The 19,848-nt window shown below is 39.2% G+C and overlaps 1 pseudogene; it reads right to left on the bottom strand.

The window, feature by feature from the left end:
- Window positions 1-559: 559 nt before the first annotated feature.
- LOC139877871 (CHD3-type chromatin-remodeling factor PICKLE-like) lies at window positions 560-19,679 on the bottom strand (annotated as a pseudogene).
- Window positions 19,680-19,848: the final 169 nt, after the last annotated feature.

The raw sequence follows: 19,848 nt of genomic DNA, 5'->3' as shown, positions 1-19,848 counted from the left end.
ATACAATGCCATTGCTAATTTTATATTAGCAACTTGATCATGAAACTGCCACCTTCATTTTTCGATCCCCTCATTAAGTCTATTTACAAATATGAACACTCATTTTAAAAATTTAAAAACAGCAACTAATAATATTAATGAATTTTTATATTTTACATAAAATAAAAATATGTTAGATCAACTAGATCAATATGTGTTTAAAGGAGTGGATCAACTTGATTAATATGTTGGGTCAACTTTATCAAGTTGAGATATATTAGTGCACATGAATAGTTAACAGTAACACATATTATCTGACATAATGACTCTGTATCTTGAGACATAAGTTGACCCAACTATGTTTACAATCCTTAATTGATTAGTGGATACTTTATGATGTTTTTGAAGTACCTCAAAACTAAGTTGACCCAACTTACTTGCACCCTTCATTACCAGATCAAAAATATCTACTAACTTCCTAACACCATTTAACACTTTCAGATAGGTTCAAAACCTCTAATCAAAATCTACACAGAATTATGTCTTTACTCAATGTCTTTTCTCACTTACAAATCCCCCTTGAAGATGTAAAAAGCGCAACTTATCGGTATTAAAGCATACATTGGAGAAGCTTTAATTGGTATTGACCAGTCATGTTATATAATCAAATATAGTTACCGAATTTGAAGCATACATTAGAGAAGCTTTAATACAAACAATCGGTACCCAAAAGTTGAAGTAAAACTAACCTTCCCAGCATCAAGAAAGTGCATAAGCATGAACAGCTCATCCAAATTGTTCTAGAAGACATTCACAATTTATGACAATATTTAAAACCAAGAAAAACATACTTAATACTTATATTTTTATATAGAAAGGCCTTAAATAAAATGAACGGTGATAAAATAAAACAAACCTGAAGAGGGGTTCCAGTCAATAACGTACGATGTCTGGTATCGAACTGCTTCAATGCAGAAAACAACTTTGAATCCTTATTCTTAAGTCTATGGCCTTCATCCACGATCTACAAATTAAAAAAAAAAAAAAAAAAATTAAAAAAAAAAAATAAATCAGTAAATAAACACGCAGATGATCATAGCATTGACTTATAAAAGTCAAACACGTACCATGGTCTCCCAGCTTATTGCCTTCAACGACCCATTATCTATGTTGATTATTTCATAAGATGTGAATAGCACATCGAATTTAATCCTATCTTGCTTACTTACTTTTTCTTCTTGTCCTTTTTTTGAGACTTCGGGAAATAAAATTCGTATTCTTTTATGACATTACGAGCAGCAAGTGTTCCAACATACATAACCTACAATGTGATCTTATTAAACCCGAATAGATAGTAACATAACATAATAACATAACTAAATGTTTAAAAGATTTAAAAGATTGTAAGACTTGCGACGTTCATATGAGGGGCCCATGTGGCAAATTCACGCTCCCAATTACGCAATGTAGAAAGCGGTGTGATCAATCCTTAATTAGCGATGTTACTTAATTACGGATTGAGTGCAATAAGATTACAATGGAGGATGGAATGTTTGATGATTATTTTGGGCGCCGATGATCGTCTTTCACTTTAACTATCAAGTGATCAACCACCCCGACCCGGTCTTGATTGTTAATTAGCATAATTCACCTTTGCGCGGTGTAAAAATCCCTTGGGCAAGATCACAAGTGGAAATTACAAAGGCTTGGGCAAAATGGCAGAGAATCAACAACCCCTAAATGAGAGGCCATGCTCCCTATTTATAGTATTCAAGATATCCGCGGTATGCGAGTTACTTAACCGTCCGCGAAAACTCAGCGGATTAAACCGCAGTCATTTGCTAGTGCGAAAAGATAACTGCTATACTTATTTTCAGCGAACACTCCATAACCTTGCATTATAGTTCGCGCAGTTCTGCCCTCGGCCTTTAGCAAATAAAATATACATATACAATTCTATGCATATGATCAAGCCCCCCCAGTTTATTATGATACATATCGCAAAGCAGATGTATCATGATAAACTCTAAAAATGCGCAGTTTTTGCAACCATCATCCGTGCTTAGTCATTTTCGCATTTACTTAGTTACCGTTGCAAGACAAAAATTACCGTTTGAGTTATCACAACGGATAATTAATACAAACGTTTACCACCCTTATTTCCCCTATATATATCGTGATTCTCAATCACTAATTTTCTACTTGCTTTCTCTACCACAATTCGCACTTGTATACATTCGCTATTAACCTTTACAAGTTCTTCAAACACAGCTTTTCCACTTTAATCAAAAATGAAAATTGACGAGGTCGATCGTAAGGTGGATCCTAAAGCTTTAATTACAAAGTTGTTAACGAGCCCGGAGGCTAAATCGTCGGCATCTACCGAGCATCAAATCAAACAGGAGAAACAGGCTATTCCCATTGTTGATTTAACCTCAAAATCACCGACATCGCAACCAAGTTCCACAAAACGACCGGTGCAAACACCACCAACATCGCAGAGCAAGAAACTCAAACAAAGCACTCCTTTATACGATAATCCAATCACATCAGATTGTGAAGGAGATCAACAAACTGGTATAACGCAATCATCTTTGATTCATGCCAGTTTTTGTAATATTTATTGTTGCTATTATAATAATTACATTGTTTTGCAGGAGGCTCGCCTTTCAATCCAGTTTTTCCTAGCCCTGATTCTGCGGCACAAATCACGGAACTGTTCCGCACTCCCCTTGACTCTTATGGGGTGCGGATTGATGGTCTATCGGGATATACTTATGCATCAGCTGGCGCTGCTCTGGATCAGCGCCAACAAATGAAGTTAGCAATCCCCGGCGAGCTTCGCCGCGAATTCTCCAAACTTTCTGCGCTTGATGCGCACAACAGTTTTATTCAAAATTTCTACATGTGCTTCAACTCGGCGTACGATATGATATGCCGGCAAGAACAATTTTTCAATGTGCTTGGAGCTGAACAGCAGAAGTACAATGCTAAGAGAATCAAGGCTGAAAACAGCGAGAAACGCTGTGTTGATCTCTCCTATGAGCTCACCGCGGCCAAAACCGCGGTAGATGAATTGAAGCTACAAGTGTCTACTGCAGCTGACAAACAAAAGAATTTTGAAACCACAATCTCTTCATTGCAAGAGGAGGTTTCAAGGCTTACTGCAGAGAGAGACACTGCTGTGGCCGCAGCAGCTTCCGCGAAGCTTGAGTTCACGCAACTCCGCCAACACCTACCGGAGTTTGCTAAAAAGGTTCTCAATTCACGTCCCGTGAATGTTCTGTTTTCCACTTATGCAGCTGCCTTACGACTACGCGAGAGAGTAGAGTTTCTGGATGAAATTGCTCCACGTTGCACCATACCAGATCCTCTGCCTCCCGCCATTGGAGATCGCGTTTGTTCACTTGCAGAGGCACGTGAAGCAGCTGCTACTACACAAGCAAGCTTAGCGGATATTCCAATCGACAAAGTTACTGCAATAAGTCAACAAGATGATGCCACTTTAAAAGACATCTTTGAGCTTGACTTATCTAAGCTAGAATAAAATATTGTAGAAATTAGCGCGCAGAGATTATCAATGAAACTTTATTTTTTCATATTTATTCGCGAGTACTATTTATTTATATAGCGCTTTTATCAACAATATTCATAACACAAACTTGTCCTTTGCAATTTCCAACATATATTATTGTGCACATAATAAATGCGTACTTTTGCGAAACAATCTGTATGCATATATGCTTATACGTTATGAATCTTCTAAGTCCGTCGAAACGATCCTTAGGCAATTAATCAGCATTGCGAAGCATCTAAGCATTGGCAAAATCAAATACTTAGGATATAAAATTCCTTTCGCAATAATTCACATGCAAAAGTGGGCAATTTCATCACTTTGCTATTTAAACACTGCGAAATACTATAGCATTATGAAACAAACTGTAAAACATTTCATAATAATTCGCATTTCACAAATAAACTTTTCGCGTACTTTTACAAGTGTTTATTTTTAAAATTCCTACAAGCGTGATCAAGACTTGCAAAAAATTAAAAACAAAAACACCTAATAAGTATATCAGCCATATGCCTTAAATCCAATTTAGCACTTTGTTCATATATCCTTGATAGTTTTTCGCAAAGCTACGCGTAATATCGCTTTAACAAAACGGCATGCCACGCATTAGGTAAAATTCGCCCTTTCATATCCGCGAGCTTATATGAACCTGCAGCATTAATTGCCGCAATTTGATAAGGGCCTTCCCAATTATGACCTAATTTGCCAAGCTTTTCTGCTCTGCTTGCTTCATTGTTTCGCAGCACCCATTCGCCTATAGCGAAAGACAACGCACGCACTTTTTTGTTATAATACTTAGCAATTTGCTGCTTATTATTCACTTCTCTGATAGCAGCCATTAACCTCCGCTCCTCAATGAAATTCAGGTTTTCGCTCAACACAGCATCATTCGCTTCTTCTTCAAAGTTAACTATTCTATGCGTTGGTACCAGAATTTCTGCGGGAACTACTGCCTCAGAACCATATACCAAGCTAAAAGGTGTTTCCCCCGTGCTTTTCTTAAATGTTGTGTGATGTGCCCATAACACATTGGGTAATTCATCTACCCAGCCAGTTCACTTTTCGCACAGCCTCTTTTTAATACCGCTTACTATATCGCGGTTGGTTACTTCACATAAACCATTAGCTTGTGGGTGCGCCACTGACGTAAACTTTTGTACGATATTTAAATCAGTGCACCATGTATTAAAAGGATCTTTCGCTATTTGAGCACCATTATCCCTAACCAATTCTCGCGGAATGCCAAATCGGCAAACAATGTATTCCCATACAAAATTTCGCACTTGTACACCAGTAATAGTGCGAACCGCCTTAAGCTTCAACCCATTTGGTAAAGTAATCGATTGCGACAATCAGGAATTTAACATTTCCAGGCCCGGCAGGAAATGGCCCTACAATGTCAATAGCCCATTTATTAAACGGCCATGGTGAATTAACAGGAATCATATCATGCCGCGGCATTCTATTCTGCGGAGCATGCCTTTGGCAATTTTTACAGCGTTCAACAATTTTCGCTACATCGCGGTATAGGGATGGCCAAAAGTATCCCATTCGCATAATTTTCGCGGCGATAGTTTTGTAGTCTGAATGCAGTGCACAAGTACCATTATGCACTTCTTCTATAATCATTTCTGCCTCGATTGGGCCAACACAACGCATCATTGGTCCGCAATATGATTTGCGATATAAGATACCAACTTGAATGATATACATCGGTGCTCGCTCTCTTACTAAACGAGCTTCGAGACTATCACCTGGCAGAATATCATTACGGATATATTGTAGAATTGGGTTCATCCAGTTTGGCTGTTCTTCTGTAACAGATGCGACCATTAAGTTACTATCTATTGATTTACTTGGTAATTCCTCAACCCATACTTATTTTTAAAAGTGCGAGAACGTTAAAGCAGCCAATTTGCTCAACGCATCCGCCTTTTTGTTTTGGTTTCTTGGCACTTGTGCGAGTTCAAAATGCTCAAATCGCGCTGCCATTTCTTTCAATAGCTGCAAGTATTTCTGCATAGAGGGATCATGTGCTTCAAAAGATCCATTAAACTGATTCGCTACTAACTGCGAATCTGTGAATACACGCAGCTTAACAATATTCATTTTTCGCGCAATATTTAAGCCTGCGAGCAATGCTTCATATTCGGCCTCATTATTTGTCACATCAAAATTAAACCGCAATGCATATGTATGCTCCTCACCACATGGGCTTGCCAAAACCAAACCCGCACCTGCACCTTCTGCGCACGAAGCGCCATCAGTAAACAAATCCCAAGTTTCACCTAGTAATGGTTTTAGCGCGGTTCGCTCATTAGTCAACTCTAACTCGCCAGACAGTTCAGCGAGATAATCCACCATAACCTGACCTTTTTCAGCACTACGCGGAAGGTAAGATATTTGATAAGCACCTAATTCTACTGCCCACAATGCGAGTCTACCAGATATCTCTGGTTTGGTAAAGACTTGCTTGATTGGCATATTAGTTAATACATGCACTGGATGCCCTTGAAAATACCTTCGTAACCTTCGCGTTGTTAAAATAAGCGCATACACAAACTTTTCAATCGGCGCATAGTTTATTTCACTTCCCGTAAGAGCTTTACTAACAAAATACACCGGCTTTTGTATTTTGTTCCTTTCCGCGATCAAAACTGAACCGAAAGCTTCGTTTGCCACTGAGATATAAAGATAAAGAATTTCGCTCTGAACTGGCGCTGTTAGTGTAGGCAAAGTTTTCAATAACTTTTTCATCTCTTGAAACGCGGTTTCTGCTTCACTGGACCAAACAAAATTCTTTTGCTTCAAGCACCCTTTTAGAGTTTTGAAAAATGGCAACTGCCTTTTGTAACATCCCGCCTTTTTCCATTTACTTTTCCGTTTAACTATTTAAGTTCCGTTATATGTTTATAACACATCTCGTTAATACGCGTTTGAATTATCTCGTTTAGGTAATTCCCGTACCCGTTTCCTAAGTTGAGGGACTAAAGTTGCCAAATGGAGAAAGAGATGACTAGGTCAACTAGTCAACTCTTTCCTCTCCATTCATTCTATCACCTCCCCAAAAATAATACTTCACCTTTTTCTCTCAAAACCCTCAAACCTTCAATCATCATCCAAATTCGTTCAAGAAGGATTCGATCAAAACAAATTGCATATTTGAACTCCTCGTGATCTCCTCTTCGTTTCCATACCGATTTCATCAATTTTGGGTAACTTTCTAAAATCACTAGATTTTGTGTTCTTGATGTTTTTAACTTATAAAAGTGTTAATTAGTGTCTATGGCTCAAGTCTAACACGAATATATGATTTATATGCTCGATCTCGTTGTTTTAGTGTAACTAGCATGAACTTGAATTTTGGTGTGTTGTTCTTGAATTTTGGATGATCATATGTTGTTAGATGTTAAAAGTTGATGTTTTAATTGTGTTCCTAACATCACTAGCTTCAAATTGGTATGTAGGTTGACATGGATTAGTTTCATATGCAAGATTGTTGAATTTGTGATTTTGGATTAGGGTTTGATGAGCTTTACATGAACTTTTGATGCGTCAAATGCTATGAGATATTGTTGTTAAGTGTTTTGTTGCAATGTGTGTTGGATTACCTTCGAAACGGCATAACATACATGTAAATTGGTTGCCCGAATCATAAAATGCGTTTTTGGAACTTAAACTTTGATTATGAATGTTTAATTACGGTTTTTGGTTGTTTTAAGTGCAAGTTTGATTGATGATATGTGTTTAGTTGCATTCTTCGTCAAAATACCTTTCCAACGACGTATGATAGGCGCTATAAGTGTTTGCGGGTCAAGAGTTGTGTTAGAAAAGGTTTTGGTTCGTGCACACTTTGAAAAACTGGCCAGGATTCTCTGCCCAGGAAGTGGCGCGGCGCGCCCCCTTTCTGCGCGGCGCGCAGAATAACGTGGACAGATTCTGTCCAACTTGGTCAAATTTCGAATAATGTTTGGCATGCTACGCACCTCCGATTAACATGTAACTTGGCCAACATGCTCATATATGATTTCTAAGATTAGAAAAATAGTTCGGAACCCGACCCGAACGTGTTGACTTTCGTTGACTTTGACCGACCAAAGTTTGACTTTTAATCAAACTTAACCAAATATTTGTGCAATCGTTCTAACATGTTTTTATACTTGTACCTTGCATGAAACATGATAATTTGATTCACATGCTATTATGATCGAGTCTTAACGAGCCATAGGACTAATTGAACATCTTTGACCTATCGTGGTTACCGTTATTAATACAACCTATTTGTTTAGGTCAAGACTAGCATTGTTCTTTGCACGCGTTACTTGTCGAAGTACTTTTTGGTTCGTGCATACAAGGTGAGATCATAGTCCCACTTTTTACTCTTTTGAACTTACTTTTGGGATGAGAAAACATAAACGATTCTTTTGAACTAAGTGAACACAAGAACGGGAAAACAAACATTCTACATACGAGTTTAGAACGAAAATCCTCAATCCGATTATCATTAGTTACATCAGATGGTGTAAGCGAGAACTTATGTTATATGGCCATATGGGTTTGACAAACCCTCATTCAAACGGTTCGCTACCGTTTACGAATGAAATATATTTTCGGGAACAGTGTTGTTCTAGCACTAATTGATGGGGTATTCAACGGACGGAACGTTAAGCTTTGATAATTGGGTGCTCGTGAATATTAACTTTTAGAATGTACTATGGCTTTATCGATGTTGCAAATCTTGTGGTTCAACTTACTATTACTCATTTACTTGTTTAAACCTATGATTTCACCAACGTTTTCGTTGACAGATTCTCTATGTTTTTCTCAGGTCCTTGAACTTAGGTGATACATGCTTCCGCTCATACTATTTGATACTTGCATTGGATGTCGAGTATACTTGCATACGTGGAGCGTCTTTTTGACTACTTTTAATCGTGTCGCATGTGTTTCATACAAACTTTAAGCATTGTTATGTACTTGTTATGAAAACTACTTTTGTAAACTTTGAAACACCCTTATTTATGAAATGAATGCGACATACTTTTCGGTCAAACTTTGTTATAAAGACTTACGACCATGTAATGGGACCATACGTAGATGACGCCGTCATTTGACGATTTGTCGGGGTCGCTACAAGTGGTATCAGAGCCTTGGTTGTAGGGATTTAGAGTTCATTGGTGTCAACCCCGAGTCATAGGGTACATTGGTGAGTCTAGACTACAACCGGCATATAGACTTGACGTAGGAATTACTTGACTATTTGTGCATTTATACTCGAACTCTCTTACTCATACCTACTCTTATCCTATCTAAATCTTGCGTTGTATAATTTAATTGACACGCCACCTTGACTATATGATGTAATGTCGAATGCACATATGAATTAGGGTAATATAATTCCCGGAAATTATATTACGGTGACTCATATGAACATACCGACATTATGACATAAAGAATTTAAGGCGGGTCAAGGATAATTTTCTCTCTATCTTTATCCCATATCACGGTTAGTATCATTTAGAATACTAACCAACGGTATTCTTTTGTTTTGAAGGAACAATGGCTCCTCGTCGTGTACGCCGCAATGAAACTCCCGAACAAGCTCTCGAACGGATGATAGCTACCGCCGTAGATGCGGCCATGGCCGGTCACTCTTCCAACAACAATAACAATAACAACAACCACAACAACAACAACAACAACAACAATGGGGCCGGTAACTCAAACGAGGGATGCTCCTACAAAGCTTTCATGGGGTGCAAACCTCACACTTATGATGGAACCGGTGGACCGGTTGTGCTTACTCGTTGGTTTGAACAAACCGAGGCCGTCTTTAGCATAAGCGGTTGTCGGGATCAAGACAAGGTCAAATACTCCACCCACACGTTCTCCGGTGTTGCTCTCACTTGGTGGAACACCTATGTTCAATCGGTGGGTACCGATGAAGCTCATGCCCTCTCTTGGGCCGACTTGAAGGAAAAGATGATTGTCGAATACTTTCCGCGCGAAGAAACCCGAAAGCTCGAGGAAGAACTAAGAGCTTTGAAGGCGGTCGGAAACGATCTTAAGGCTTATAATCAACGCTTCGCCGAACTATCCTTGATGTGTCCTAATCTTGTTAACCCCGAATCTCAAAGGATTGAGCTCTACATGCTCGGTCTTCCAAAAAGCATCAAACAAGGGGTGATGTCATCCAAACCCACTACTCATCAAGCCGCTATGAACATGGCTCGCCAACTAATTGAAACGGTTGATGAAATCGTAGCGCCGGCTCCTAAGACCGAGGACAAGTCGGGTGGCAACAAAAGGAAATGGGAAGCCACTCCACCAACCAACTACAACAACAACACCTTCACCAAAAAGCCCTTCAACAACGACGGCAAGAAGGGTTATGTCGGAAACTTACCTTTGTGCAACAAGTGCCACAAACATCATTACGGCGAATGTAACAAGCTAATTTGTCACCGTTGCCAAGGAGTTGGTCATAGGGCCAACAATTGCACAAGCACCGCCCCCGTCGCTCGAAAGGGGCCCAATCCTCCAAAAACGGTCACTTGTTACGAGTGTGGCCAAACGGGCCATTATAAGAACGAATGCCCGAAAAAGAAAACCAACCCCAACAACCGAGGCCGAGCCTTTAACATCAACACCGAGGAAGCCCGAGATGACAACGAACTAGTCACGGGTACGTTTCTTCTCAACAACTCTTATGTTACTTGCTTATTCGATTCGGGTGCCGATAAATGTTTTGTGTCCAAGACTTTAGCTCCTACCCTTTGCACTCCACCACACCCTTTAGATACTACTTATTCCATCGAAGTGGCCGACGGAAAACTCTTAAGTGCCGACAAATATTACCGGGGGTGTACTTTGAACATTTTGGGTAAAGAATTTGAAATTGACTTGATACCCATGGAACTAGGAAGCTTTGATGTAATAATCGGTATGAATTGGTTAGTCAAAACGAAATCTCACATTCTTTGTGATCTTAACGCAATCCGAATTCCTATCGAGAATGGTGAACCTTTGATTGTTTATGGCGATAAGAGTTGCACCAGACTCAACCTCGTTTCGTGCCTTAAAGTTAGAAAACTACTCCGTAAGGGTTGTTTTGCGATCCTTGCCCACGTTAAGAAAGTCGAGTCCGATGAGAAGCACATCGATGATGTGCCAATTGTTAGTGACTATTCCGATGTATTTCCCGATGAATTGCCGGGTCTTCCGCCTCATCGACCGGTTGAATTCCAAATCGATCTTATTCCGGGAGCCGCACCCGTAGCGCGTGCACCATATAGACTCGCTCCATCTGAAATGCAAGAATTGCAAAGTCAAATCCAAGAACTACTTGATCGTGGTTTTATCCAACCTAGCCATTCACCTTGGGGCGCTCCGATTTTGTTTGTTAAAAAGAAAGACGGATCCCTACGAATGTGCATTGATTATCGCGAACTAAATAAATTGACGGTTAAGAACCGATATCCTCTTCCTCGCATCGATGACCTCTTTGATCAACTACAAGGGTCTTGTATATATTCGAAAATCGATCTCCGCTCGGGTTATCATCAATTGAGAGTTAAGGGGGAAGATGTCTCCAAAACCGCTTTCCGAACTCGTTATGGTAGTTATGAATTCCTTGTCATGCCATTTGGTCTCACTAACGCACCGGCGGTATTCATGGATCTTATGAACCGCGTGTGCAAACCGTATCTCGATAAATTCGTTATTGTGTTCATCGATGACATATTGATCTATTCTAAAAATGAAGAAGAGCACGAACAACATCTCCGACTTGTGCTTGAACTTTTAAGACAAGAACAACTCTATGCCAAATTCTCCAAGTGTGAATTTTGGTTAAAGGAAGTTCAATTTCTTGGTCATGTTGTAAGTGACCAAGGTATTAAAGTCGATCCATCGAAAATCGAAGCCATTAGCAAATGGGAGACTCCTACTACTCCTACTCACATTCGTCAATTTTTGGGTCTCGCCGGGTACTATCGTAGATTCATCGAAAATTTCTCTTTGGTTGCACGTCCTCTAACCGCCTTGACTCACAAGGGAAAGAAATTCATTTGGGCGACCGAACATGAATCCGCATTCCAAATCTTGAAAACGAAGCTAACCACCGCTCCTATCTTGTCACTTCCCGAAGGCAATGATGACTTTGTTGTATATTGCGATGCCTCAAAACATGGTTTTGGGTGTGTATTGATGCAACGAACGAAAGTCATTGCTTATGCTTCTCGACAACTCAAAATTCATGAACGAAACTATACGACACATGATCTCGAACTCGGAGCCGTTGTCTTTGCACTTAAAATGTGGAGACACTATCTTTATGGAACCAAGAGTACTATCTTTACCGACCACAAAAGCCTCCAACACATTTTCGATCAAAAGCAACTAAACATGAGACAACGAAGGTGGATTGAAACCTTAAACGATTACGATTGCGAGCTTCGTTACCATCCCGGGAAGGCAAATGTAGTAGCCGATGCCTTAAGTCGAAAAGAAAGAGCGGTGCCTCTTCGTGTCCGAGCCTTAAACATCACCATCCACACAAACCTTAATAGCCAAATTCGGGTAGCTCAAGATGAGGCTCTTAAGGATGAAAACATCTCTCTCGAACACTTGAACGTCCTCACCTCTCGATTCGAAGTTAAAGAAACCGGACTCCGATATTTCGCCGGAAGAATTTGGGTGCCTAGTTATGGGGACCTACGAAGCCTTATTTTAGATGAAGCCCATAAGTCACGATACTCGATTCACCCCGGTGCCAATAAGATGTACCACGATCTTAAACAACTATATTGGTGGCCGAACATCAAAAGGGACGTAGCTACTTATGTTTCCAAGTGTTTGACATGTTCCAAGGTCAAAGCCGAACACCAAAGACCGTCCGGACTACTTCAACAACCCGAAATCCCGCAATGGAAGTGGGAAAGGATAACGATGGATTTTATCACAAAACTACCAAAAACGACGGGCGGTTATGATACCATTTGGGTTATTGTTGACCGTCTCACCAAATCCGCACACTTCCTTGCCATGAAAGAAACGGACAAAATGGAGAAACTTGCACAACTTTACATTAAGGAGATCGTAGCCCGACACGGTGTACCATTATCGATTATCTCCGACCGAGATGGCCGTTTCGTTTCTAGATTTTGGCGTACATTGCAAGAAGCGTTGGGAACGCGTTTAGACATGAGCACCGCATATCATCCTCAAACCGATGGACAAAGCGAACGTACAATTCAAACCTTAGAGGACATGTTACGAGCTTGCGTGGTTGATTTCGGAAAAGCTTGGGACAAGCACTTACCTCTCGCCGAGTTCTCTTACAACAATAGTTATCACGCGAGTATTAAAGCCGCACCTTTTGAAGCGCTATATGGCCGCAAATGTCGTTCACCTCTTTGTTGGGCCGAGGTAGGCGACGTGCAAATCACCGGACCCGAACTCATTCACGAAACCACCGAGAAAATCGTTCAAATCCGAGATAGGCTTAGGACGGCCCGAAGTCGTCAAAAGAGCTATACCGACAAACGACGCAACGATCTTGAATTTCAAATCGGTGATCGAGTAATGTTAAAAGTCGCACCTTGGAAGGGTGTAATCCGTTTTGGGAAACGCGGGAAGCTAAATCCGCGGTATATTGGTCCTTTCGAAATCTTGGAGCGTATTGGAACCGTTGCTTATCGTTTAGATCTTCCGCCTCAATTGAGCTCCGTTCATCCTACCTTCCATGTATCTAACTTGAAAAAGTGTCTTGCCGAACCCGATATCGTCATCCCTCTCGAGGAACTTACTATCGATGACAAACTTCATTTTGTGGAGGAACCGGTTGAAATTGTAGACACCTCCGTCAAGACATTGAAACAAAGCCGAATTCCAATTGTCAAGGTTCGTTGGAATGCCAAAAGAGGACCCGAGTTTACTTGGGAAAGACAAGATCAAATGCAAGGGAAGTATCCTCATCTATTCGTGAATTCGGAAACGCAAGATCTCGAGGAAGAAACAACGACTACTACGCCTACTTAAATTTCGGGACGAAATTTCTTTTAAGGTGTAGGTAATGTAACATCCCGCCTTTTTCCATTTACTTTTCCGTTTAACTATTTAAGTTCCGTTATATGTTTATAACACATCTCGTTAATACGCGTTTGAATTATCTCGTTTAGGTAATTCCCGTACCCGTTTCCTAAGTTGAGGGACTAAAGTTGCCAAATGGAGAAAGAGATGACTAGGTCAACTAGTCAACTCTTTCCTCTCCATTCATTCTATCACCTCCCCAAAAATAATACTTCACCTTTTTCTCTCAAAACCCTCAAACCTTCAATCATCATCCAAATTCGTTCAAGAAGGATTCGATCAAAACAAATTGCATATTTGAACTCCTCGTGATCTCCTCTTCGTTTCCATACCGATTTCATCAATTTTGGGTAACTTTCTAAAATCACTAGATTTTGTGTTCTTGATGTTTTTAACTTATAAAAGTGTTAATTAGTGTCTATGGCTCAAGTCTAACACGAATATATGATTTATATGCTCGATCTCGTTGTTTTAGTGTAACTAGCATGAACTTGAATTTTGGTGTGTTGTTCTTGAATTTTGGATGATCATATGTTGTTAGATGTTAAAAGTTGATGTTTTAATTGTGTTCCTAACATCACTAGCTTCAAATTGGTATGTAGGTTGACATGGATTAGTTTCATATGCAAGATTGTTGAATTTGTGATTTTGGATTAGGGTTTGATGAGCTTTACATGAACTTTTGATGCGTCAAATGCTATGAGATATTGTTGTTAAGTGTTTTGTTGCAATGTGTGTTGGATTACCTTCGAAACGGCATAACATACATGTAAATTGGTTGCCCGAATCATAAAATGCGTTTTTGGAACTTAAACTTTGATTATGAATGTTTAATTACGGTTTTTGGTTGTTTTAAGTGCAAGTTTGATTGATGATATGTGTTTAGTTGCATTCTTCGTCAAAATACCTTTCCAACGACGTATGATAGGCGCTATAAGTGTTTGCGGGTCAAGAGTTGTGTTAGAAAAGGTTTTGGTTCGTGCACACTTTGAAAAACTGGCCAGGATTCTCTGCCCAGGAAGTGGCGCGGCGCGCCCCCTTTCTGCGCGGCGCGCAGAATAACGTGGACAGATTCTGTCCAACTTGGTCAAATTTCGAATAATGTTTGGCATGCTACGCACCTCCGATTAACATGTAACTTGGCCAACATGCTCATATATGATTTCTAAGATTAGAAAAATAGTTCGGAACCCGACCCGAACGTGTTGACTTTCGTTGACTTTGACCGACCAAAGTTTGACTTTTAATCAAACTTAACCAAATATTTGTGCAATCGTTCTAACATGTTTTTATACTTGTACCTTGCATGAAACATGATAATTTGATTCACATGCTATTATGATCGAGTCTTAACGAGCCATAGGACTAATTGAACATCTTTGACCTATCGTGGTTACCGTTATTAATACAACCTATTTGTTTAGGTCAAGACTAGCATTGTTCTTTGCACGCGTTACTTGTCGAAGTACTTTTTGGTTCGTGCATACAAGGTGAGATCATAGTCCCACTTTTTACTCTTTTGAACTTACTTTTGGGATGAGAAAACATAAACGATTCTTTTGAACTAAGTGAACACAAGAACGGGAAAACAAACATTCTACATACGAGTTTAGAACGAAAATCCTCAATCCGATTATCATTAGTTACATCAGATGGTGTAAGCGAGAACTTATGTTATATGGCCATATGGGTTTGACAAACCCTCATTCAAACGGTTCGCTACCGTTTACGAATGAAATATATTTTCGGGAACAGTGTTGTTCTAGCACTAATTGATGGGGTATTCAACGGACGGAACGTTAAGCTTTGATAATTGGGTGCTCGTGAATATTAACTTTTAGAATGTACTATGGCTTTATCGATGTTGCAAATCTTGTGGTTCAACTTACTATTACTCATTTACTTGTTTAAACCTATGATTTCACCAACGTTTTCGTTGACAGATTCTCTATGTTTTTCTCAGGTCCTTGAACTTAGGTGATACATGCTTCCGCTCATACTATTTGATACTTGCATTGGATGTCGAGTATACTTGCATACGTGGAGCGTCTTTTTGACTACTTTTAATCGTGTCGCATGTGTTTCATACAAACTTTAAGCATTGTTATGTACTTGTTATGAAAACTACTTTTGTAAACTTTGAAACACCCTTATTTATGAAATGAATGCGACATACTTTTCGGTCAAACTTTGTTATAAAGACTTACGACCATGTAATGGGACCATACGTAGATGACGCCGTCATTTGACGATTTGTCGGGGTCGCTACACCTTTCGGCAGCTTTAGACAAGAAACGCGTTAATGCGGCTAGTTTTTCCGTCAAACTTTGCACTTCTTTAACCGTTTTTGGCGCGGTCATATTTTCTATAGCCGCGATCTTTTTCGGATTAGCTTGAATACCCTGTTCTGTAACAAGATATCCCAAAAATTTTCCTTCAGTTTCGCCAAAGCTACATTTTAGCGGATTAAGCTTCATGTTTATTTTTCGCAGTTTGTCAAATGTTTCGCGCATATCTTCAATGATTCGCTCTTGCGTCGTGCTTTTGATGACTAAATCATCTACATAAGCTTCAAGATTACGCCCTATTTGTTTATCAAACGCGGTATCAATCAACCGTTGATATGTAGCACCCGCATTGATTAAACTGAAAGGCATCATTATATAGCAATATATGCCTTTGCCCGTATGAAATGCGGTTTTATCTGCGTCTTCTTGCGCCATAGGAATCTGATGATAACCTCTTGCCGCGTTCAGAAAACATTTATATGGAAAAGCATGTAAAGATTCCACTTTTAAATCAATTTCTGGAAGCGAATAGTTATCCTTGGGGCACGCTTTATTCAAATCTTTGTAATCAATACACATTCTCCAGGAACCATCAGGTTTTTTCACCAACACTGGATTTGCAATCCATGATTGATATTGAACTTCGCGGAGAATTCCAGCTCTTACCAATTTTGTTACTTCTTCGCATAGCCATTTTACACGATCTGGGGCCATGCCCCTTCGCTTTTGCACTACAGGCTTTAGAGCTGGATTTACATTGAGCATGTGTTCCGCAAAATGACGCGGAACACCAGTCATATCGTTTTCGCACCAAGCAAAAACATCCATGTATTGGACAAGTAATTGCACGATTTGTTTCCTAATATCCGCACTAACATTGCGTCCTACTTTGATTTTCTGCTCTGGATATGCGGGATTAATTATTTCCATAGTATCCGCATCATCAACAAGGTCCTGCCCTGCGATTTTTACGTTAACAGCCGCACAAATAGGCATAATGCTCATTGAACATATTGTGGCAACCCCTTTATATGTTGGAAACTTAATCATGCCATGAATTGTGGACGGGACAATTCCAAATTTACTTATAGCTGTTCTTCCCAGCAGCATGTTATAACGAGATGAGGCTCGCATAACATAAAAATCTAACCGTGCTTGTCGCACCAAAGCATCATCATTTACATCAGCCAGCTCAAAGTTTAATGGCAAAACACCTATAGGTAATGAGGATTCTCCTGCAAAGCCGGTTAACGAAACCGCGGTTGTTTGCAGGTACGTTTTAATACTTTCTGGCAGTTGAGCGAAACATTGTTCGTAAATAATATCGATGCTGCTGCCGTTATCGACATGGACTTTCATGATTGTGATGTCAGCTTCCGCGATTTTGCACGATACCACTATCGGCATTTCAGAGAAATCATCGCTCTGCATTTTCGGGAAACTAATTGGCGCAAATTGCCAATTATGATACATTTTAGCGGACTTTCGCTTTTTTCCTCTTTTTTGGGCATTCGCTCGCACAGCGACCACTATATCACTATCATTTCCAATATTACTCATTATTCTAAGCAATCAAGCAATTCACCGCCGATTTTAGATGTATGCACCTGCAAATCATCACAACAAAAACATGATTGAAATTAAACCGACGAATTAATTGTTTGATGGGACGAAACAAAAAATTTTCAGTTTAATTTGTAAGACGTGTCCCACGGATGGCGCCAATTGATCAATCCTTAATTAGCGATGTTACTTAATTACGGATTGAGTGCAATAAGATTACAATGGAGGATGGAATGTTTGATGATTATTTTGGGCCCCGATGATCGTCTTTCACTTTAACTATCAAGTGATCAACCACCCCGACCCGGTCTTGATTGTTAATTAGCATAATTCACCTTTGCGCGGTGTAAAAATCCCTTGGGCAAGATCACAAGTGGAAATTACAAAGGCTTGGGCAAAATGGCAGAGAATCAACAACCCCTAAATGAGAGGCCATGCTCCCTATTTATAGTATTCAAGATATCCGCGGTATGCGAGTTACTTAACCGTCCGCGAAAACTCAGCGGATTAAACCGCAGTCATTTGCTAGTGCGAAAAGATAACTGCTATACTTATTTTCAGCGAACACTCCATAACCTTGCATTATAGTTCGCGCAGTTCTGCCCTCGGCCTTTAGCAAATAAAATATACATATACAATTCTATGTATATATGATCACGGTGCTACTACTAAATGTGGGGAGACATTTTCTTCATACAAAGATGCTAAAAAGGCAATACTTTGTATTGTTTTTCCTGAAATTTTATATGATAATTAATTAATTATTAAATTAAATGTAAAGCATTCAGATTTTGAAGACCAATATATACATATATACATACATACCAAGACCCATCTCGTCTGCAAGTATCACATGTGTTTGTTTAGACCATGAAAAACGTAAGAAGTTTAATCCTTCAAGCTGATATGGATGGAGGTCACCTACGATTACACCATAAACACTTACCAAAATTTGAAAAAACGATAATAATGTAAAAAGTAACATCAGAATTACAAAATTAATTAAATTTGTTTACCTCCAGGAAGAAATTCAGGGCTTTTTTCAAATTGCTGAAATTCTTTTGACTTCTTTTTCGGGTCAACGTCATCACGGGCGTTAGTTTTTTGTTTCCTTAGTTTGCGATGTTTAGACTGAAGTCTATTAAAATTCTCGATTTGTTGTTGAAACGATGAGATATCTGACTCCGATTCCCAATAACATTCATCATAATTAAGACCTACCCATTTTACTAAATATTCCTTCTCCTCATCGTCTTGCCTAATTCATAAATTTCATACATTAATTCATATATATTAAATTTTATATTAATATATACATTTTCAGAAAGTTCACTTGCAAGCAAGAATACGATCAACCATTGTATATTCAGGCCTGATTGCAACAAAATCGTCATCTGAGCTGTTTCCTACTGGCATATGCTTGAAAAAATTGTTAACTCTTGTCCTTAAACGAGGTAATTCCTTGTAAGCTTTTATAAATTCCTTTTCAGGCACACTAAAATACAGGACGATGTTATAAAATGTAAAAAAGTAGGAGTTAAATTTAGTTTAAAGAAAATCTTAAAATGCATGTTTATACCATGTGCAGTGGAGATAAGATAGTCCTTTCCATTTAACAAGATATTGTTTTACAAAATTCTGCTTCGAACCAACCTTAGATGATGCATCACTATCATCGGCAACCGTGGGCCGCATTTCACAGTCCAATATTTTTTCTACATCATTCAGAGGATTAACCTGCAATTACAATATATAATATACAATATATACAATACATCAATATAATGAAAATATTATTATTGAGCTGTTCATATATAGTCACATTATTCAGTACGTACACATTTTGGACACTTCCATGTAGTAGGATAAGGAGCTTTTAGAGGTGGTAGTAAGCACTTCCATGTCGATCGTTTCACAAACGAGTAGATTCCCAGATTCACCACACGCGTTACATGAATCTTCTTTCTAAAAATGACAACAGCACAATAAATATGCAAGTGAAATATATATATGTGATGTGCAGGATCTAAAAAAAAGAAAATTACCGAATCATCTCTGATAATCTTCTCATAAGTTTTCTTGGATTTATCGTGCAACAGATCTGAGTCATCGTCGGATTCATCAAGGCTATAACGTGGCCTTGAATCTGATCTAACACGCAGTCTCTCGGCTAAGCTACTCATCCTCGTCTGCAACATAACCTACAACGATTGAACAATTTAAAATGAAAACGCATAACGATTGAACAATTTTAAATATAGCACGAGCATTTATTCTGACCCAGTTAGCAACACCGATAGAGGGTTGTAGAAACCATTTAAGGTAACCCTAGTAAAAGAAATACCAACTAAA

This window comes from Rutidosis leptorrhynchoides, chromosome 11 (assembly GCF_046630445.1).
Source record: "Rutidosis leptorrhynchoides isolate AG116_Rl617_1_P2 chromosome 11, CSIRO_AGI_Rlap_v1, whole genome shotgun sequence".
In the NCBI taxonomy this organism is placed as follows: domain Eukaryota; kingdom Viridiplantae; phylum Streptophyta; class Magnoliopsida; order Asterales; family Asteraceae; genus Rutidosis; species Rutidosis leptorrhynchoides.
The sequence above is the reverse complement of the archived record's forward strand: the minus strand, read 5'-3'. Positions and strand labels throughout refer to the sequence as shown.